The sequence below is a fragment of the Monodelphis domestica genome, chromosome 1 (genome assembly GCF_027887165.1).
Source record: "Monodelphis domestica isolate mMonDom1 chromosome 1, mMonDom1.pri, whole genome shotgun sequence".
Classification (NCBI taxonomy): domain Eukaryota; kingdom Metazoa; phylum Chordata; class Mammalia; order Didelphimorphia; family Didelphidae; genus Monodelphis; species Monodelphis domestica.
The window spans coordinates 99874400-99892141 of NC_077227.1; the positions used below are offsets into that span (position 1 = coordinate 99874400).

General features: G+C 36.7%; 1 long non-coding RNA gene and 1 pseudogene across 1 annotated transcript; both read right to left on the reverse strand.

Moving 5' to 3' along the window:
* Positions 1 to 5855: 5855 nt before the first annotated feature.
* On the reverse strand, positions 5856 to 16224 carry LOC130455177 (uncharacterized). Its single transcript, XR_008913116.1, has 4 exons — positions 14518 to 16224; positions 11520 to 11654; positions 9900 to 10064; positions 5856 to 6920 (listed from the first exon to the last, which is right to left on the reverse strand). It is a non-coding gene; the product is annotated as an uncharacterized LOC130455177 (long non-coding RNA).
* LOC130456803 (U4 spliceosomal RNA) lies at positions 11277 to 11425 on the reverse strand (annotated as a pseudogene).
* Positions 16225 to 17742: the final 1518 nt, after the last annotated feature.

A 17742-nucleotide genomic window follows, 5' to 3' on the forward strand; every position in this document is an offset into this window, starting at 1 on the left:
CCTTCTGACAATAGGCATCTAAATAGATAAAAATCAAGGAACATTAAAGAGAGTGCAGGTTATATTTTTAAGACTTTTCAGACTCCAATGTTTTATAAAAAACTCTGTATTTTATTGCATTTTGCTGATTGTTTTCTTTAAGATTTAATTCTGTGGTTTTAAGTTCATATATTAATGCATTCAATACTATTCTGTTATACTGAATCATTTTAATGTACTGGGTTTTAACTACTGTTATATTCTGTTGCTTTTCCCCTATAACTATACTGAACAAATATTATTGAATAAGGCCATATATAAAAACAGCCGTTTCTATTTTTGAATTTGTAAATTGTCACCTAAAGGATATATGAACTTCATAAAAACTGGTTAAAATTGTATAACAACCTTTGAAAAATTTAATGAGCTAAATATCTCAAATTGATTTTAAGGGGTCTTTTAGACATGATTTTTATATATTTTTCCAACAACTCTGGTCATTTTGCCTGTTCCTAAAAGGAGGTAAGGTCCATTTTAGTAGCTGAAGTGAAATACAATTATAATCCCCATCACCCACATTTATAAAAATGTGAATGGATGGGACATCACAGTCTAATACCAAAGGAGCTGGGAAGTTAATCCCAGGGCATTGTACCCCCTGGATGACTCCCAAAAGAGGAGCATCTCTCATTTATAACTCTTCAGCTCACTTTACCCAACATCAACAGTACAAAGGTTTGAGTTTTTCCTAGACTCCTCTGCCACATTTTGTAATGATATCTAGATTTCTTGATGATATTCTAGACCCAAATAAGTTTTACTTTGTTTAAAAATATGTTTGCCAAGGTTGAAAGATTTGCTACATCTGTAGAACTTGTGACAAACATGCATATATTTGAATGTCGTACAGCAGACTCATGTAAAAAATGATAGTGATTTTTATTTGCTATTGTAATTAACTGGGTTATTGAGAATTTTGGGGATATTGATACCTACATATTTGTACTACTGTTCTTTATTAAAAAAAAAGTTACCTTGTGCAATGCATTTGCTTGTACTTACAGTGGATCATGGCCAGGTATGAAGAGGAAATGGATCTCATTTTTGGTGAGAAACCTTGTATTCTATATTTTTCTTAGCTGACACAGTGTGTCAATGATTATAAGCTATATTTTTATTTTTAAAACTCTTTTATTATATTTTTCTTGCATGTGCAATATACTATTTCAGTCTTTTATTTTTTCTCTCCTTTTTTATATTTGAAGCACATGTCACCTGTATTAAGATTTTCTTTAACTTTTTTGATTTTGCAGTAATACAAGTATAAAATACACTTGCTATAATGTCAATGCATGCCCCAAAAGCTTGAGACTATAAAATTGATGCCACTAATTGTTTAAAAAAATTATGAGACTTTGCTTAATGAGTCTGTCTGATTCCAGGACAAGATATACAAAAGAGCCATTGCACAGGGCCAAAGAAGCACAAAGCTAAACCTGAATTGTACCACAAGAGTACACAGGTCAAACAAAAAACAAACAAAAAAAACAATCCAGGAAGGATTGATACACTTCTAAGCCAATACAAAGGACTTGAACCTAGTGTTAAGACTCAAGGTTGTGATGCTTAACATATGTTAAGACATAGGCCTTCCTTGTATCCACACTCTTCATGAAAATACTTACAGACAAGTATCTCAAATTTGGCTCCTACCTGGCTCCTATAATCTAGTCCCTTTTCTGTCTTTCATAATGTGGCAACTTTCTGTAGTCCTGGCTACTGACTGGGTAAATGCATCATTGCTTAGATAATTTTAATTGGGCCCTGATTCAAGGACCTGTTATAGATTTGTTTTTCCCTTACTTAGAATTTTTACACATATGACTTTGATAGTCTATATTTCATCCAGAAATCTTTTTTATTTGGATTTTTAAATGTTTTTTATTTCTCTTGCCAATTGATTCATATACCTCATAACTCAGCCATGCATCCCTAAATGATTCCTGCGTTTTTCAATTACCTTCTTCAGGGGGGTATGTAAAAATGTAAAAATTATTATTATTTTAAGTTGCAATTTTTAAATTCCTTTTGAGAGTAATTTAGGTTAAGAAACATGCTACCTCTCCAAATCCAGAAACTGAACTGTTTGGAGAAGACACCATGAAGATGCCTCCACAAACCACAAGCTGTGCACAAGAAGATCAAGAATGAACTTTGGGTGTGGTTGATTGAACATTTACTTGTATGTATACTCATGCCAAAGGGGACTGCCCCCTTACTGGCTTTTTGTCAATGTGCCTAGCAATCATTGATTTTGTTCTCTTTTCCTTTTACCCACAAATTATTTCAATCTTTAAGTTGATTATGTTTCCATGATCCTTTTGGGGAAATTGCTTTTCCAATATGATCAAAGAGAGGTATATAAAAATGGAGATTTGAACCCCAGACTTCAATCCCCAGAAGTCCTTCGTACTTCCCAGAATTCCCTGTAATCTCACCTGAGTCCCCACCTGGGCAAGATCACAATTTGTATTTAAACTGGCTGTAAGGCCTACTTCGACCTCTCTCTTCCTCTACTCGGACATTGCAACATGTAGTAAGGAGGCTGTGAATGGGCTAATCAGCCCTAGGCACATAGTTTATTATTTTGTATCCTTGATTTCTAATAATCTTTAATAAACCTCATAAAATATAATATTTCTATTACTAGAAACTAATTTAACTTTTACATCCTACAATCTCTAATACCCTCCCAATAACTTGTATTAAATTGATTTACTTTTTCTTATCCTGTATATGCTTATATAGGTACTCATTGCTTTCCTCATGAGAATCCATGCTCCTTATGAGTAAGGATTGCTTCATTATTTGTACATATCTTTCATAGTATCTGCCACATCTTGGACTTCATAAATATTTGGTGAATGACTAGAAATAAAATAAAAATCCAGATTCTATGGGACTGGATTTTGTTGAGGAAAATGTCCCAATTTTTTAAAAAATAGTAAAAAAGGAGTAGTAAGTCATATCCAAATTATAGACTAAGCTTTACTTCAACTACCTAGAAAATTCTAGAACCTTTTATTAAAGGGATGGTTTGTGAATATTTAGAAAGTGAAATGATGATCCCTAAGAAACAGCATTACTTTATCAAGAGCAGCTAATGCCAGAATAGCTTCATTTCCTTTGTTGACAGAATAATTATGTTGATACATCACGGAAATGCTGTTCTCATGGTATACCTGTTTTCAGGAAGGCATTTAAAGAAGTTTTCATGCTATCCTTTTGGATAGAAGTGAAACTTGGAGTCTAGATGCTTCCACAATTTGATGGATTTGGAACTGGTTGAATCACCAGACCCAAAGAGTAATGAATAACATAATTGATATCTACCTGGTGTGAGGGCAAGTGCAATGATCCAGAAATCTGATCTGCCCTTGGTCATGTGCTGTTTAATAGTTTCTTATATAAAGGCACAAATGGAATACTCTTCAAAACTGCAGATGAAACAGAGCTGGGAGGGATAGCAAGTATGTTGGACCACAAGATCCAAAATGTTCTTAACAAACTAGAATGAATGGGTCACCTCAAAGAAGAGCATTTTAAATGAGGCAAAATGTAATGTCCAATTGTATGCTGGTTCCAATAACCAACTGTACAAGTACAACATGGCAAAAACATAGCTAGAAAACAGCTTCTATGAAAGAGTTAAGGATAAGCAAGGATTTGCAAATCTAACATGAGTTAGTTGTGTGACATGGCAGCCCCAAAGCCTAGTGTAATTTGAGACTGCATTGATAGAAACAGAGTACCCAGAACAAGGAAGGTGATTGTCCTGTTGTACTCTGCTCCAGCCAGGCAACATGGACACTGTGTTCCATTCCAGAAGTCACAATTTCAGAATGCTTTAGGAAGAACCCTATCACTGGACATCTTCAAGAAAAGGCTAGACAATCTTTGGTTAGGGTTGTTGTGGAAAAGATTCCTGTTCAGGTCTGAGTTGGGTTAGATGACCTCTAAGGTCTGTAGAACAAGTCTTGAAAACATGAAAATGTCTCTTTGTGTAAGTGGAACTATGTTTTGTTGTTGTTGAGTACTTTCAGTCATATCTAACTCTTTGTGACTCCATCTGGTGTTTGTTTGGGTTTGTTTTTTTTTACATAGGTACTAAAGTGGTACCTTCTCCAGCTCATTTTACAGGTGAGACAATTCAGGCAATCTCAGTTAAGTAACTTGCCCAGAGTCACAACATTAATCAATGTCTGAGGCTGGATTTGAACTTGGGTCTTCCTGACTCTAGGCTCACCACTCTATCTACTTCACCACCTAACTGCATGGAACTCTTTTTAGGGATAGGCAAGTTATCATTCATGCTAGTCTAGACTACTGTCATTATGAAAACAACTTCATCATATCATTCATTCATTCATTGCTCAGTTAAAGACATTTTACTAAACTGACACAAAGATGAAAAAGATACATCACCTCTGCCTCAGAAGGTTATAGAATAGTATTTACATCATCTTAAATAACTTCAGGGATCTATGATATAGTTGGTGTGAGAATTCCTTCTACCAAATCAGAATAAAAACTTGTTTTTTATTTAATAGATAGTCTCTGAAAGAGACAGAAGAAACCAATAAGAAGGTTCAACAGCTGAGATGGCAACGCAGCAAAGCACTGTGGAGTGCTTAGGGCATGTTGGAGCACAAAAGACAACATGGCCATCCAATGCAGCTGAGAAGGTCTCCAGATGTAACAATTTTTCGTGCCACTGGACCCAGGCTTCCAACACTGAGAGAGTGGGACTGTCTCTGTGCATCGACTTTTCCACTTAAATCTCCTTCACGCACAGGTGTCTTTGTGCACACTCATCTATCATAGATGAAAACGCACAAAGACAATCGTCATCCTCGGTTACCGAGAGACTACTACTACTACTACTAGATAGTCTCTGAGAGTTTTTGTAACAAAAATTCCATTACTTTATAGTTCAGGCAGTACACAAAATCAGAGAATCTCAGATTAGAAGGGAACTCAGAAACCATCTCATCAAATCCTATATGAATAAGAATCTCCTCTCTGAGAGATACAATTTTTGCTTGAAGATTTCCATGAAGAGGAAACCTACAAGCTCTCAAGATAGCATATCCCATTTTGTGATAGCTCCAAATATTAGGAATTGTCATTATTTCCTCCATGAACTCTAACCTAATCCCATTAGCCATCATCCAAAAGCCTTTTTCAAATATTCCCAGAAATTTTTTTTTCTAATTTCTCTTTTGTTCCTCTTAGACCTTTCACATTTTATACCTTTCACTGTTCATATTGTCTTTTCATAGTAGTTCCTAATAGTAGTTGAAGAAAAGTATTTTGTTTTTGTCTTTGTATCTCTTGCCCCAATAAAATGCTGATAGTAATTAAATCAGCAAATTTATCAATCTCTATCTATGATCAATGAATCTATAGGTATTATTAAGTGCCTATTGCTATAGACTTCAAGCACAATACTAGGTGTTGGGGATATAGAAACAAGTTACAGCTTCTAGTAACTTGTATAAGGAAAAAGAAAAAAGAGAACAGCTTGATGAGGGAGAGAGCTTTAACAGCTAAATTGGATGGATCAAGAAAAGGTTCCTTTAGGAAATGACTTCTAGAAGAGCATTGGAAGAAACTAGGGATTTTCGAAAGTGGAGGTGAGAAAGGAGTATTCTTTTTTAAAATTTTATTTAAAATTTTTTCCATGGTTACATGATTTATGTTTTCTCCTTCCTCCCATCCCTCCCCCCCCTCCCAGAGTTGACAAGCAATTCCACTGGGATATATATATGTATATATATACATATTTGTATATGTATATAATCACTTGAACCCATTTCCATATTATTCATTTTTATAATAATCTTTTAAAACCAAAACCCAAATCACATACCCATATAAACAAATGATATCACATGTTTTCTTCTGGATTTCTATTCCCACAGTTCTTTCTCTAGATGTGGATAGCATGCTTTCTCATAAGTTCTACTGAATTGTCCTGGATCATTGCATTGCTTTTAGTAGCAAAGTCAATTACATTTGATCATCCCACTATGTTATAGTCTCCATGCATAATGTTCTCTGGGTTCTGATTATTTCACTGAGCATCAGTTCATGTAGATCTGGAAGTTCTTATAGAAGTCCATCATTTCACCATTCCTTATAGCACAATAGTATTCCATCAGCATCATAGACCACAATTTTTTCAGCCATTCCCCTTGAAGAACATCCCCTCATGAGAAAAGAATATTCTTTTTTTTTAGTTTTTTTCTTATTTAGAATATTTTTCCATGGTTACATGATTCATGATTCCCCCCCTGCTCTTTCCTCCCCCTTCCTGAAGCTAACAAGCAATTCCACCAGGTTATACATGTATCATTGATCAAAACCTATTTCCATGTTATTCATATTTGCAGTAGAGTGAAAGAAAAGAGTATTCTTAATCAACATTTGTCAAAATTGCTGAACATAATAAAGAACTTCTCAAACTTAGCTAGATAATAATAGTCAGTATGTTATTTGGTCTTTCTGCCTTAGTTAGACATCCCAAAGCTTATACTCAAATAACAAAATTTTCAAGAATTTTTTCAACATAACCTTCAGGCCATTAAGAAGAATCTGACATCTTTATGGTCTAGGAAGTGGGATAAATATCTACATGAATGTATAATATGCTAAGTACTTAAGGGAGGGAGTATAAGAGTTCAATGGATTTTAAAAGTGGTTTCTGATGGGATGGGCATTATATCATGGAAGAGACCATGTTTGAGCTGGGCTTCATAGTGTAGGAAGGATTCCGACAAGCAGAGATGCAGGGATACAGAATTTACTTACAGAGAAGAAAGAAATGAGACATTTCTAAGAAATGATGGGTAGTCCCATGTGACTGTACCATTGAATGCCTGAAAGAGAATAATATGAAATAAGCCTGGAAAGGAAATAGGAAGCTATTGTGATAGACCTTGAATACCAGTTTGAGGAATTTTCACTTTGCACACAATAGACACTTAATAATGAAGTGAATTATTGAATTTTATTCAGTATGTACTAAAAATGATGCATTATTCTCCTGTGGAATATGGCCAATAAATATCTGTTCAATTTAAGTGATTGGTGTATGAAGTCCTGAATAATGAAATAAATATTTAATTCTGATAAAAATCCAGGTTCTGTCTTTGATAAAAAAGCATATCAAAAATTCATCTCAATTCTAATTTTTCATAAAAGCATTAAGTCCATAAAAGAGAGAAACTTCTATTTCTTATGCTCTTATCAGTTTTCCCATCCTTTCAATATTTAACTTGAATGACTTCTCCTTTTACTATATGGTAATATTCCGTTGTGGCTATTCCTAGCTTACATCAGTAGATCACAGAATTCTGAAACATTGACAGGTCTAATATGAATCAGAATTGCATGTTTGGTGTCAAAGTCAAATACAAAATTCTTTGACTATCCTCCCACTGAGTTACACACACACCTATGTGTGTGTATAAAATCTATTTCAACATATTCCAAAATATAGTGCTCAAAAGCAGTGTTTTGAGGCTGAAAACACCCTTAAACTTGGCAGTCCAAAGGCCTGGGGATCAAGTCATGGTTCCCTCTCTTATTAGTCATGGGATCTCAAAACAACTCCTCTGATCTTCACTTTCCTCCTCTATAAAATGGGTACAGTATGCCTGACTCATAAAAATGTGGTCAATATCAAATGAATGTATGTGTACAAAACTAACTATAAAATGCTATAGACTCTAATAATAATACTTGTCATTCATATATTGATTTAAGATATACAAAATACTTTACAAATATTATTTTACCCTCTCAAAGAAGTAGGTGATATTATTATCCTCATTTTAGAAATGAGGAAACTGAGGGAGATAGTGGTTGAGTAGTTCGCTCAATCACACAGCTAATAAGCGTCTGAGGAGAGTTTGAATTCTTATTTAAAGTTCTTGACTTTAGGTCCAGCACTCTATCCACCATGCTACCTAAGTGCCTTATTATCAAGCAATGTTAACTATCCAGTATCATCATCATCATCATCATCATCATCATCATCAATTAATTAATTAATGGATACAGAACCTTTCTGACCTTTCTGAAGATTCAGAGTGTTGTCCTGAAGAAAATGTCTTAATTTCTTTTAAAATCATATGGTATCCTGGGTTCAAATGTGGTCCCAGACACTTCCTAGCTGTATGACCCTGGGCAAGTCACTTAACCCCCACTGCCTAGTTCTTACTCCTTTTCTGCCTTGGGACTGATACACAAGATTTATTCTAAAACAGAAGGTAGGGGATTTTTAAAAATAAAAATGAAATAAAATAAAATCATAGAATGAGTACTCAATTGTGCTAAGGGAGGCTTTAGAGATCTTCTAGCTCACCCCTTTCATCTTACAGAAGAGAAAACTAAGGCCCTGGAGTAGATCACACAGGAAGCATCAGAGGGGGTCTGACTCCAAGTTCAGTATTCCATCCACTACATGCTTGCCATTAATGCATTCAGTGATCTTAAAGAAGATACTTAACTCTCCCTTTGTTTCCTCATCTGTAAAATGACTCCAGATGGACTCCAAGATCCACTCCAATGCTAAGATTCTCTAAATCTCTCTCTATAGTACATAAGCAAAATGATTTTCATTCCAAGTGATCAACATTTCTATTTATGCCAATAAAACATTTTGAAAGTGTCCTGTATCCATGGTATTCTCTCAACTATTAGTATTTGCATTTGGACCTTTGTGGGTGTTATGAAATACATCAAGCCTCCCATCTGCTTGTTCCTTCCACAGTGGAGGAAGCAGTTGCAGGCTAACTATTATACTAGGTCCAGCAATTCTCAATTTATCCGCTATTAAAATAAAAACTGGCATTTATTTAGACAACACTTTTAAGTTTGCATAACTCCTCACATAGATGATCTCATTTGAAGCCTCACAAGCACCCCATGTGATTGTTTTTACTTTTCATTCCCTAAGAGTTTATTATTTTTTATTTTAATAATGAATTTCCCCTTAAGTTTTCTGAAATTATATAATCCAAACTGTCTTCTTCACTTTTTCTCTCCCCACTCCTGAAGCTGGCAAGCAATTCAGTATGGGTTATACATGTATTATCACACTACACAAAGTTCCATATTATTCATTTTTGTAAATGAATAATCTTATAAAGCCAAAACCTCGAAACATATACCTAAATAAACAAGTGATAAATCACACGCTTTCATCTGCATTGTGACTCCAACAGCTCTTTCTCTGGAGCTGGATAGCATTCATTTTCATATTCCTTCAGAATTATCCTAGATCACTGTATTGCAAAGTCTATATTGCTGTTACTATATATAATGTTTTCTTGGTTCTGCTTATTTCACTCTGCATCAGTTCATGTAGGTCTTTCTGAAATCATCCTGTTCATCATTCCTTATAGCACAATAGTATTCCATCACCATCATATACCATGTATATGTTCAGTCATTCCCCAATTGAGGGGATCCCTTTATTTCCGATTCTTTGCCACCACACACACATACACACACACAAACTGCTATAGATATTTTTTACAGTCATGTGATTTTTTTCAACATTTATTAAGTGCCTACTGTGTGCCAGGCAGTGTTAAGTATTTTTCAAATATCATTTCATTTTGTCCTTTTTTGGTAAGTATTGTAAGTAATTTTGTTAAGTACTTTGTTGATGATCAAACTAAGGTTCAGAAAGGTTGAGGAATTTGCCTGTGGACACACAGCTAGTGAGTTTCAGAGGCAGGATTTGAAGTCAGGTCTTCTGACTCCAAATTTGCCCTCTACCTTTATATTAAAATGGTCTCATTTAAGAGGACTAAGTGGAAACACGGACATTTTAAAGAACCACTTACCTTGAGCATTAATGTATTGAAAGTGATACAAATCCCTATTTGAAAAATGGAGAGCATCCAGCAGCTCTGGATTTCTGCACTGCAGCCAAAATGCTCATCTATTTCAGCCAGCTGTCTGTGAGCCACCTGGAGCCTATAGGAGGCTTTAGCCTTGGTGCTTTGTCCCTGCAAAGTGCAGATGTTTATGATTGTGTTATTCTTGTTTATGGAATTAAAGAAATGCAACTCATCTCCTAATAAAGTGTTCCTGTCCAAAAAGTCCCCAAGTAAAGCTTGCTTCCTAATAAAGACTGGCAAAGGACTCTGAAGAGAAAGCTGCCAAATGCAAATTTCTAAATCAACACAATTCACATGTCCACAGCCCAGCACACACCCAGACCTGGCTCTGAGGAAGCTGGTGTTCAGTGGCCTGACTGACTTCTCACTGCCTGTCACCCTCCCTCATTCACTCACTAAATAAATAAAGCAAACTTCTAAAAATAGCATCAGTCCTAGAAAAGATCAGCCACGATGGCCACTTTTAAGCTTCCCTTAGAAATGAGCTTTTCTTGTCATATCTGCCAGGACATTTGTTAAATGGTGGTTATGTGATGGCTTTATGTATTGCTTTTCTCCAATAAGTTTTCTCTTTTCATCCATGTTGGATTAAACTTGATGGCCACTTCCTCATCTAAGATACTCCTCTCTCCATCTTAAGGTAAATTCCCACCATCTTCTCCCCACTGTCCTCTTAATCCCTCCCCAACACACACACACACACACACACACACGCACGCACACACGCACACACGTGAATAGTTCTCCTCTCTAGTCCAGCATGCTGTCCACTTCCACCATTCTACTTTTTTTTCATTCACCAAAATATGAAGCTCTTCCAAACATTTCCAGGGAATAATGTGATGCTTCCCTTGTTTATCAAATCAACTCATTAGAAATGCTGAAACAGATCGGACTCCACTAGGGACCTTTGGACAATACCCATTTGAGCACTCCATATGATTCCGTGCCATTTTCAGAGAGCTTACCAGACTACCCAGTAAATGACAGAACAGTTAGATGATTGGTTTTTCAGCCATATCAAATTCCAATTTCTATCATAGAATCTTAGATTTGGAAAAAAAAACAAACCTTGAGAGGTTATCAGGTCCAATCCCTACAAGAAGTTGGAATCGTCTCTATAAGTGGGCATCCATCCTCAGCTTTAAAACCATGGAAGATAAGTAAATTATGAAACTCTAGAGCATCTCATTTTATTTTTAGAAAGCTCTGGTTTTTAGGACATTCTTCATTATATCAAGGTAAAATCAGATTTCCCATAACTTCATCCCATTGATTTTGTTTCTGCCTTCTGGGGCCAAGAAGAAGAATAAACTTGATTTCTCTTCCACCAGGAGAATAGACAGTCCCTGAATGTTCTATTACCTGTCTACAGCTACCAGAAGTCTTAAAAGCATACAGTTTTCAATTAGTAATAATCAAGCTTCAGATAAACCTCAATGGCTACAGTACTGCCACTGCACAAAGCTTTTAAAAGTACAGGAAGAGAGTTTTAGTCTCCTCTTTGGCAGTGTACCCTGATGACAAAGCAGTCTCCCAGCCTAAACTGTCTTTTTCCCTCACCTTTGAGAAGGTTCCCAGCATCCTCATCTCAGGTCTTGCCTTGGAGTTGTGCCAGACTCTTGTTCAGACTCCTAAGTGGGATGGAGCAGCTGGTCCTCTTGGTCACAAATACGTCATACCAGAAGCCCTTGAGATCTAAGAAATCAATTTCTCTTTAATAATGTTTTCCTGCCTGGAGTTGTAGTCCTTGTCTTGGAATTAGCAAGTGTTTAGTTACCAAGATAATGCCTTGAATTGATGTAATCTCTTATTTTATCAGATTCATCTTCATAATTTTCAGGAGAAATAGGGCTTCAGCAGCATCTCTTTTATCTATGGGCAATTGGTAGCACTAAAAAGAGGCTAAATTTCTTGCCCAGGGTCACAATGTTAGTTAATAATAGCAAACATTTATTTAGCACTTACTATGTGCCAAGTACTGTGCTAAAGAGCTTTATAATTATTATCTCATTCAATCCTCATAACTAATGAGACTACCCTGAAATAAGTACCATAAAATGAGGCTACCACAAAAGGTACGTTGAAGAAACAGGTGAAGAAACTAAGGTAAACAAGGGTTAAATAACTTGCCCAGGGAGTACATAGCTAAGACGTGTCTCAGATTGAATTTGAACTCGGGTTTTCCTGACTCTAGGCAGCTTTGTGGAGAAGTGAATATTGCACTGGGATTGGAATCAGGAAGACTTGCTTTCTTGAATTTAAATCCCAAACCTCAGACACTGACTGGCTGTGTGATCTCAGGCAAGTCACTTAACTCTGTTTTTTTTTCATCTGTAAAATGAGTTGGAGAAGGAAAAGACAAATCACTCCAGTATCTTTGCAAAGAAAACCCCAAATGGGGTCACAAAGAGTTGGACACATATGAAAATGACTGAAAAACAATAACAAATTCCCTGACTCCAGGCTTGGCACTAGATCCATTATATTACCTAGCTACCCCTTAAACTAAGTGACCAAATTAATACTAACACCCAAGCTTCCTGCCCTTCAATCAATCCTCTGTTCAAAAGATATCAATTACTGCGTTAGATATAGATGCTAACATCTAAACGAGGCTCCCCTATGTGGTACGTTGGCATACTTCTGGTGACATTATCATTTCTCTGGTATTAGATACTATTTTGCTTTCCAGAAAGTACCTAGATTCCTAGTGCAGCAATTACTCTCTATTAACCACTCTAGGCCAAGAGGATTTGCAATGAGACTCTGCCTCTATTTTCCATGGCTGCAATTATTTATGTGCACAAATAATTGTGCCCATAATTGGCTAATGGAGAGTGCAATCGGCTGCATGTGGGCATAATTAGCCACTTGCCCCTCATTTGGAGGGTACAATTATCAGAGTAGACAATTTTACGTCTGCAGATAATTGCACATGCAGGAGAGAAAGCCTGGTAGGAAACACAGTCTTTAATTACCTTTAACTTAGTTGTTATATCCAGAAAGGGTTTTCAAGGAAAACACATTAAAAAAAAAATAAAAGCCTTCTTGGTTCATGTGACAAATCAAGAGATCTCTTCATCTTAAGTGAACATTCAGGTGACAGGACCAAGCTAGAGAGTCCATTAGGAAAAAATGTAATCAAAGTTATCCAGCCCAGGAAAAAAACCACTCTGAAGAAACCAATTACACTGGACACTGTAAGGGAGCCCACCTAGTGGTCAGCCATCTGCTGCACACACACACAATAGTGTTCAATCATACTGTTTTCTGCTACTGTTTAAGTATCTTTCTGATGTGGACCCTTTTCGAATTTCTCTCCATCCCCTGTGCACAGTCAATTATTTTGTGCTCTACTGGAAGTGGGTCATTGAAGACACTTTAACAATACCTGGAACTAGTCATTCATCTGGGAATGTCCACAGAAATCATGAGTTAAGAACACATCTCTGGGTGGTTTTACAGAAACCTTTGATGACAGAGATTCTACAATGGGGGATTTTTATTCAGTTGTGAACCCTTGATTTTTATGTGTATGCAGCAGCACAAACCTTTCACCACTCTCCCACTCAGCCACACAAAAATACACTTGTCAACAGCAGATCCTAAAAATATATGTCACATGCAAGCATAAGGAACACTGAAAAAAAGAGAAGAAAACATGAATTTACTTTTTAGGAATAAATATGCTGAATTGGGGTTTTTTTAAGAAGCACCCCTTCCTCCCCCAATCCCCTGATACTAAATATTGTTCAATCAGGGGTTCTATTTCTAATCTCCTTACAACACCCATGGGTATTTACTGTTTGCTTCTATCACTAAATTAATTCTTAAATACATTGTTCTGCCTCTTCAACCAAACTGAAGATTGTTTGCTAAGAACAGCAATGGCGGGGATCTAGAATTTTTCTCTATTCTCCTACCCAATGCAGGAACTAATACACAGGCGTCACAGTTGGTTTGACAGAATTGAGCTCTGTTCCAAGGTATGGAACTTTGATTGACCAAAGACTTTGCATCTCTGGTTAGCTTATCTCTAAAATGAGAATGTTAGATGATCTCAAAAGTGTAAGGAAGAGATTGCAACACAAGATGGATTTGCAAGAAAAAGCAAGAGATTGGAACTTTGGTGAACTGCCAATCAACCAGAGGAAGACAAGATTCCAACAGAATCTGGACAGGGGGCAGTTAGGAGCCCAGCTGCTTGGACCTAGGTCTTTTCTCTCTAACTGTTAAGGGAGTAAGGTGAAACCTATTCTCTTGGTCATTGATTGTTCACCTGATTGAGTGCTAAGACGACTTTTGAAGCCTAGCTCAGAAGAAACTTAGTCAAACCTTTTCCCTGACAATATCTCCCTTTAGAGAAATTAACTTTGTTTCCTGAGTTGAATACCTTGTGAAAATCTTCAATCAACAGGAAATCATAGGAGATTAGGGAAACCTATTTCCCTCTCACCCCCCTCCCATCTCCCTACTTCCTTTACCTTAAAGAATAAACTCCTGTAGTTAAAAGATCTAAATTGTGGGATTGGTTATTGGAGAAACCCTTGAAGCTTACCATTTTTGAGAAGAGCCTTTAGATTCAGTTAAGAAAGAGACAGGAAGTAGTGGGGGTGGGGGGTGGAGTATAAGATCCAGCCTTGTCCCTAGCTGGTTTCCTGCTGTCCCTGTCCTATTACCATAAATCTCCTAGTATTAGCATCTATTAAAAAGGTGCCTTCTAACTCTTGAAATTCTATGAAAAAAGAAAGGGAAGAGGGAAGGAGGGAGGGAAGAAAGGAGAAAAAATCTTTATGAGTATTCATGTTTTAGCAAGCACCAAGTCCCATTTTCCTCTTGTGCAAAAGAGGTTCAGACTTCTACTGTAATTATAACATTTATTTTTGTTATTATTGTAATAATAATTGTAATATATAATTCTACATACTTGTAGGAGGTCCTGACTCTGGGTATGGCATATTGGTTAGCTCTGAGAAATAAATATCAGTGGCATAGCTGTCAATCAAGAGGTTGCCAAAAATTACTTATTCTACTTCTACAATACTCTCAAATCTCTCCTCTTCCAAAGCCAACACCCTATCTTGGCCATCCTCACCTTTAATACTAGCAGCCTTGTACCTGAACTCCTAGTTCCTGGTCTCTCCCTTCTCCAATTCATTCTCCAAACTGCCAACATATTTTCTCAAAGCAAAAATCTGACCTTATCACTACTAGAAAACCTTTAAGAATCTATTGCCATTAGAACAGATGTTCTTAACCTTTGTTGTATGTCACAGCTTTCATTAATCTGGTGAAGTCTATAAACCCCTTCTCAGAAAAATATTTTTCCAATGTGTAAAAGATATAGGATTACAAAAGAAACCAATTATGTTGAAATACAGTTATCAAAATATTAAACAAGCCAGGTTAAGAATCCCTGTTTTAGAACAAGATTAAAACTCCTAAGCTGAGCATTTAAAATCTTCCCATGATGATTTCAACTTTCCTTTCCAGGTCTATTCACATTACTCTCCTTCCCATTCTTTACTTTCTGGCCGAACTAACCAGTTTGTCTTTCCAGATTCAGCATCCCATTTCCCACCTCAATGCCTTTGTATAGCCTGCCCCTGTTTTGGAAGACAATCCCTCACCTGAACAACTTAAAATCATTAGCTTCTTTCAAGGCTCAGCTCATTTAAAATCTTCTATGGTATGCTTTTCTGATCATTCTAATTTGGGGTCTCCAAACTACTGCCCTCAGGCCCCATGAGGACCCCTGAGGCCATTTATCTGGTCCCCACTTCCTGAAGGGGCATGTAGTTCATTGGTGGTCAGTGAAAGGAGCACAGGATGCATGAGACATACCCTAATCTCAGGAACCTTTCACTCAAAATGGCAACCATCTGTGGCAGCACTTATTTCTGTGAACAGACATTTTCCAGAATGAAATATCTGAAATCTCCAACCAGATCTAGATTAACTGTTGCACACTTGCATCACTTGTTATGGTTAGCAGTGACAAAAATGAAACATTGACCATCTCATTAGCCAAAAGCAGGCCCATGTTTCCCATTGAAATACTGGTCAGCTTCCTAGGGCTTGCTCTGGCACACTGTGTTCCACTTCCACCCTGGTGCAGTAGATCTCTTAGACTGGCCTTCTTTCTAAGTTTTGAGTTAAACAATTATTTCACCTTGTCTTTTGGTGTGTTGTGATGCTTCTGAATTCATTTTGTGACATTATGTCATAGCTTTTTGGAAGGTAATTTCGTAGAAATAAAATGGCTTCCTGTACCTTCCCTGCCAAAAAAAAAAAAAAAAAAAAAAAAGAAATACTGGTCAGTTTGTTGATTTAAATTTACTTGTTCTTTATTTTAAATATTGTATTTGTTCCCTTTTCTTTTTTACTTTAAAATAAGATATGTGCAGTAAGCATAGGGATTTGTTTATAGTTTGTTTTTTATAGTCCAGCCCTCCAACAGTCTGGGGGACAGTGAACTGCCCCCCCCCGTGTAAAAAGTTTGGGGACCCCTGCTCTAAGTATTAATAAATCCTCTCTCCCTTTTCTATAAAAAATCATGCATATACCCAACTGTTTACATATTGTATCTTGCTCCCTCTATAGAAAGTAAATTCCTTTCTAAGACAGTTTTAGTTCTCTTTATATTTCCAGTACTCAGAAAAATTTTTGTTTGTGTGTTTGTTTCTTGTTGTTGGTAGTTCTTCATTTTCAAAGAGGACCAAGGAGATGAGGAGATGATGTCTTGACATATTAGTGAGTTGGGGTTAAGTGAGGCAGAGTTCTCTCTCCAAGAGTCATCTATGTCCATTGGCAAGACAAAAACAGGAAGATTGGCAATGGTCTGGGTTGCTATGGGTGACCTTGACAGATCTGATGTCTGACCAAGCTCTACAAGTTCCACACTACTTACTTCAGCTGCCTTCATGGCCACTGGAACAAATTGTTCTCATCTGCCCATTCCTCCAGGTGAAGTCTTGGGTTAGACATCCATCTAAGTGGTTGTTGGATTAGAAATAATCAAATATTTATTAAGCTTCTACTATGTGTAAAGTACTGGGCTGGGAAGTACTGGAAGAGATTTAAGGAGAAAAAACATTCACATGAAAAACTAATTCAAAATACTTCCATGAATCTGATCTGGTTACTGTGCACACAGCCCAAAACCTACCCAAGTCCTTTTCTTTCTGTTGCCATTCTGCCATAATTAGTTAGTTTACCATATGAGATAATAAATGCTAATTGATATTAAGTGCTATAGCTCTTCAGTTCAGGAATTCAGAGGTGGGTTAAGATCACGGTAGGCTGGAATTGGGTCAATGACGGTTTTATAGAGGTGAGATATCTCCTGGTCCTTGAAAGAAAAATTCGAGAATTTAAATATTAGCTAAAAAGGAAGGAGAAGTATGCCAGGTGTAGGCAATGGCATGAACAAAGATAAGAGGTAGATCATCCTGGCTGGAATAGAGAGTTCCTTACAGGGGAGTATGGTGGTGGGAAACAAAATTGGAAAGACAGTTTGGGGCTAGATTGTGGAGACTTGAAATTCAGACTAAGAAAAAGACCTTAAAACCACCCACCGCAGGGAAGCAAGGAAACTGGACCTTGCGCTCTGCTAACATCATGAATTAGTCAAATATTTGAGACAAATAGGAGAGAGGACAGACTATCTAGCAACTCTTAGAACATTGTCCTTTTAAAAGAGTCAAAAATCACTGGATATTGCTATTGGTATGGAAAACTTTTAGATACTGAGGAGAAATAGGAGTTACCCAAGAGGTAAGAG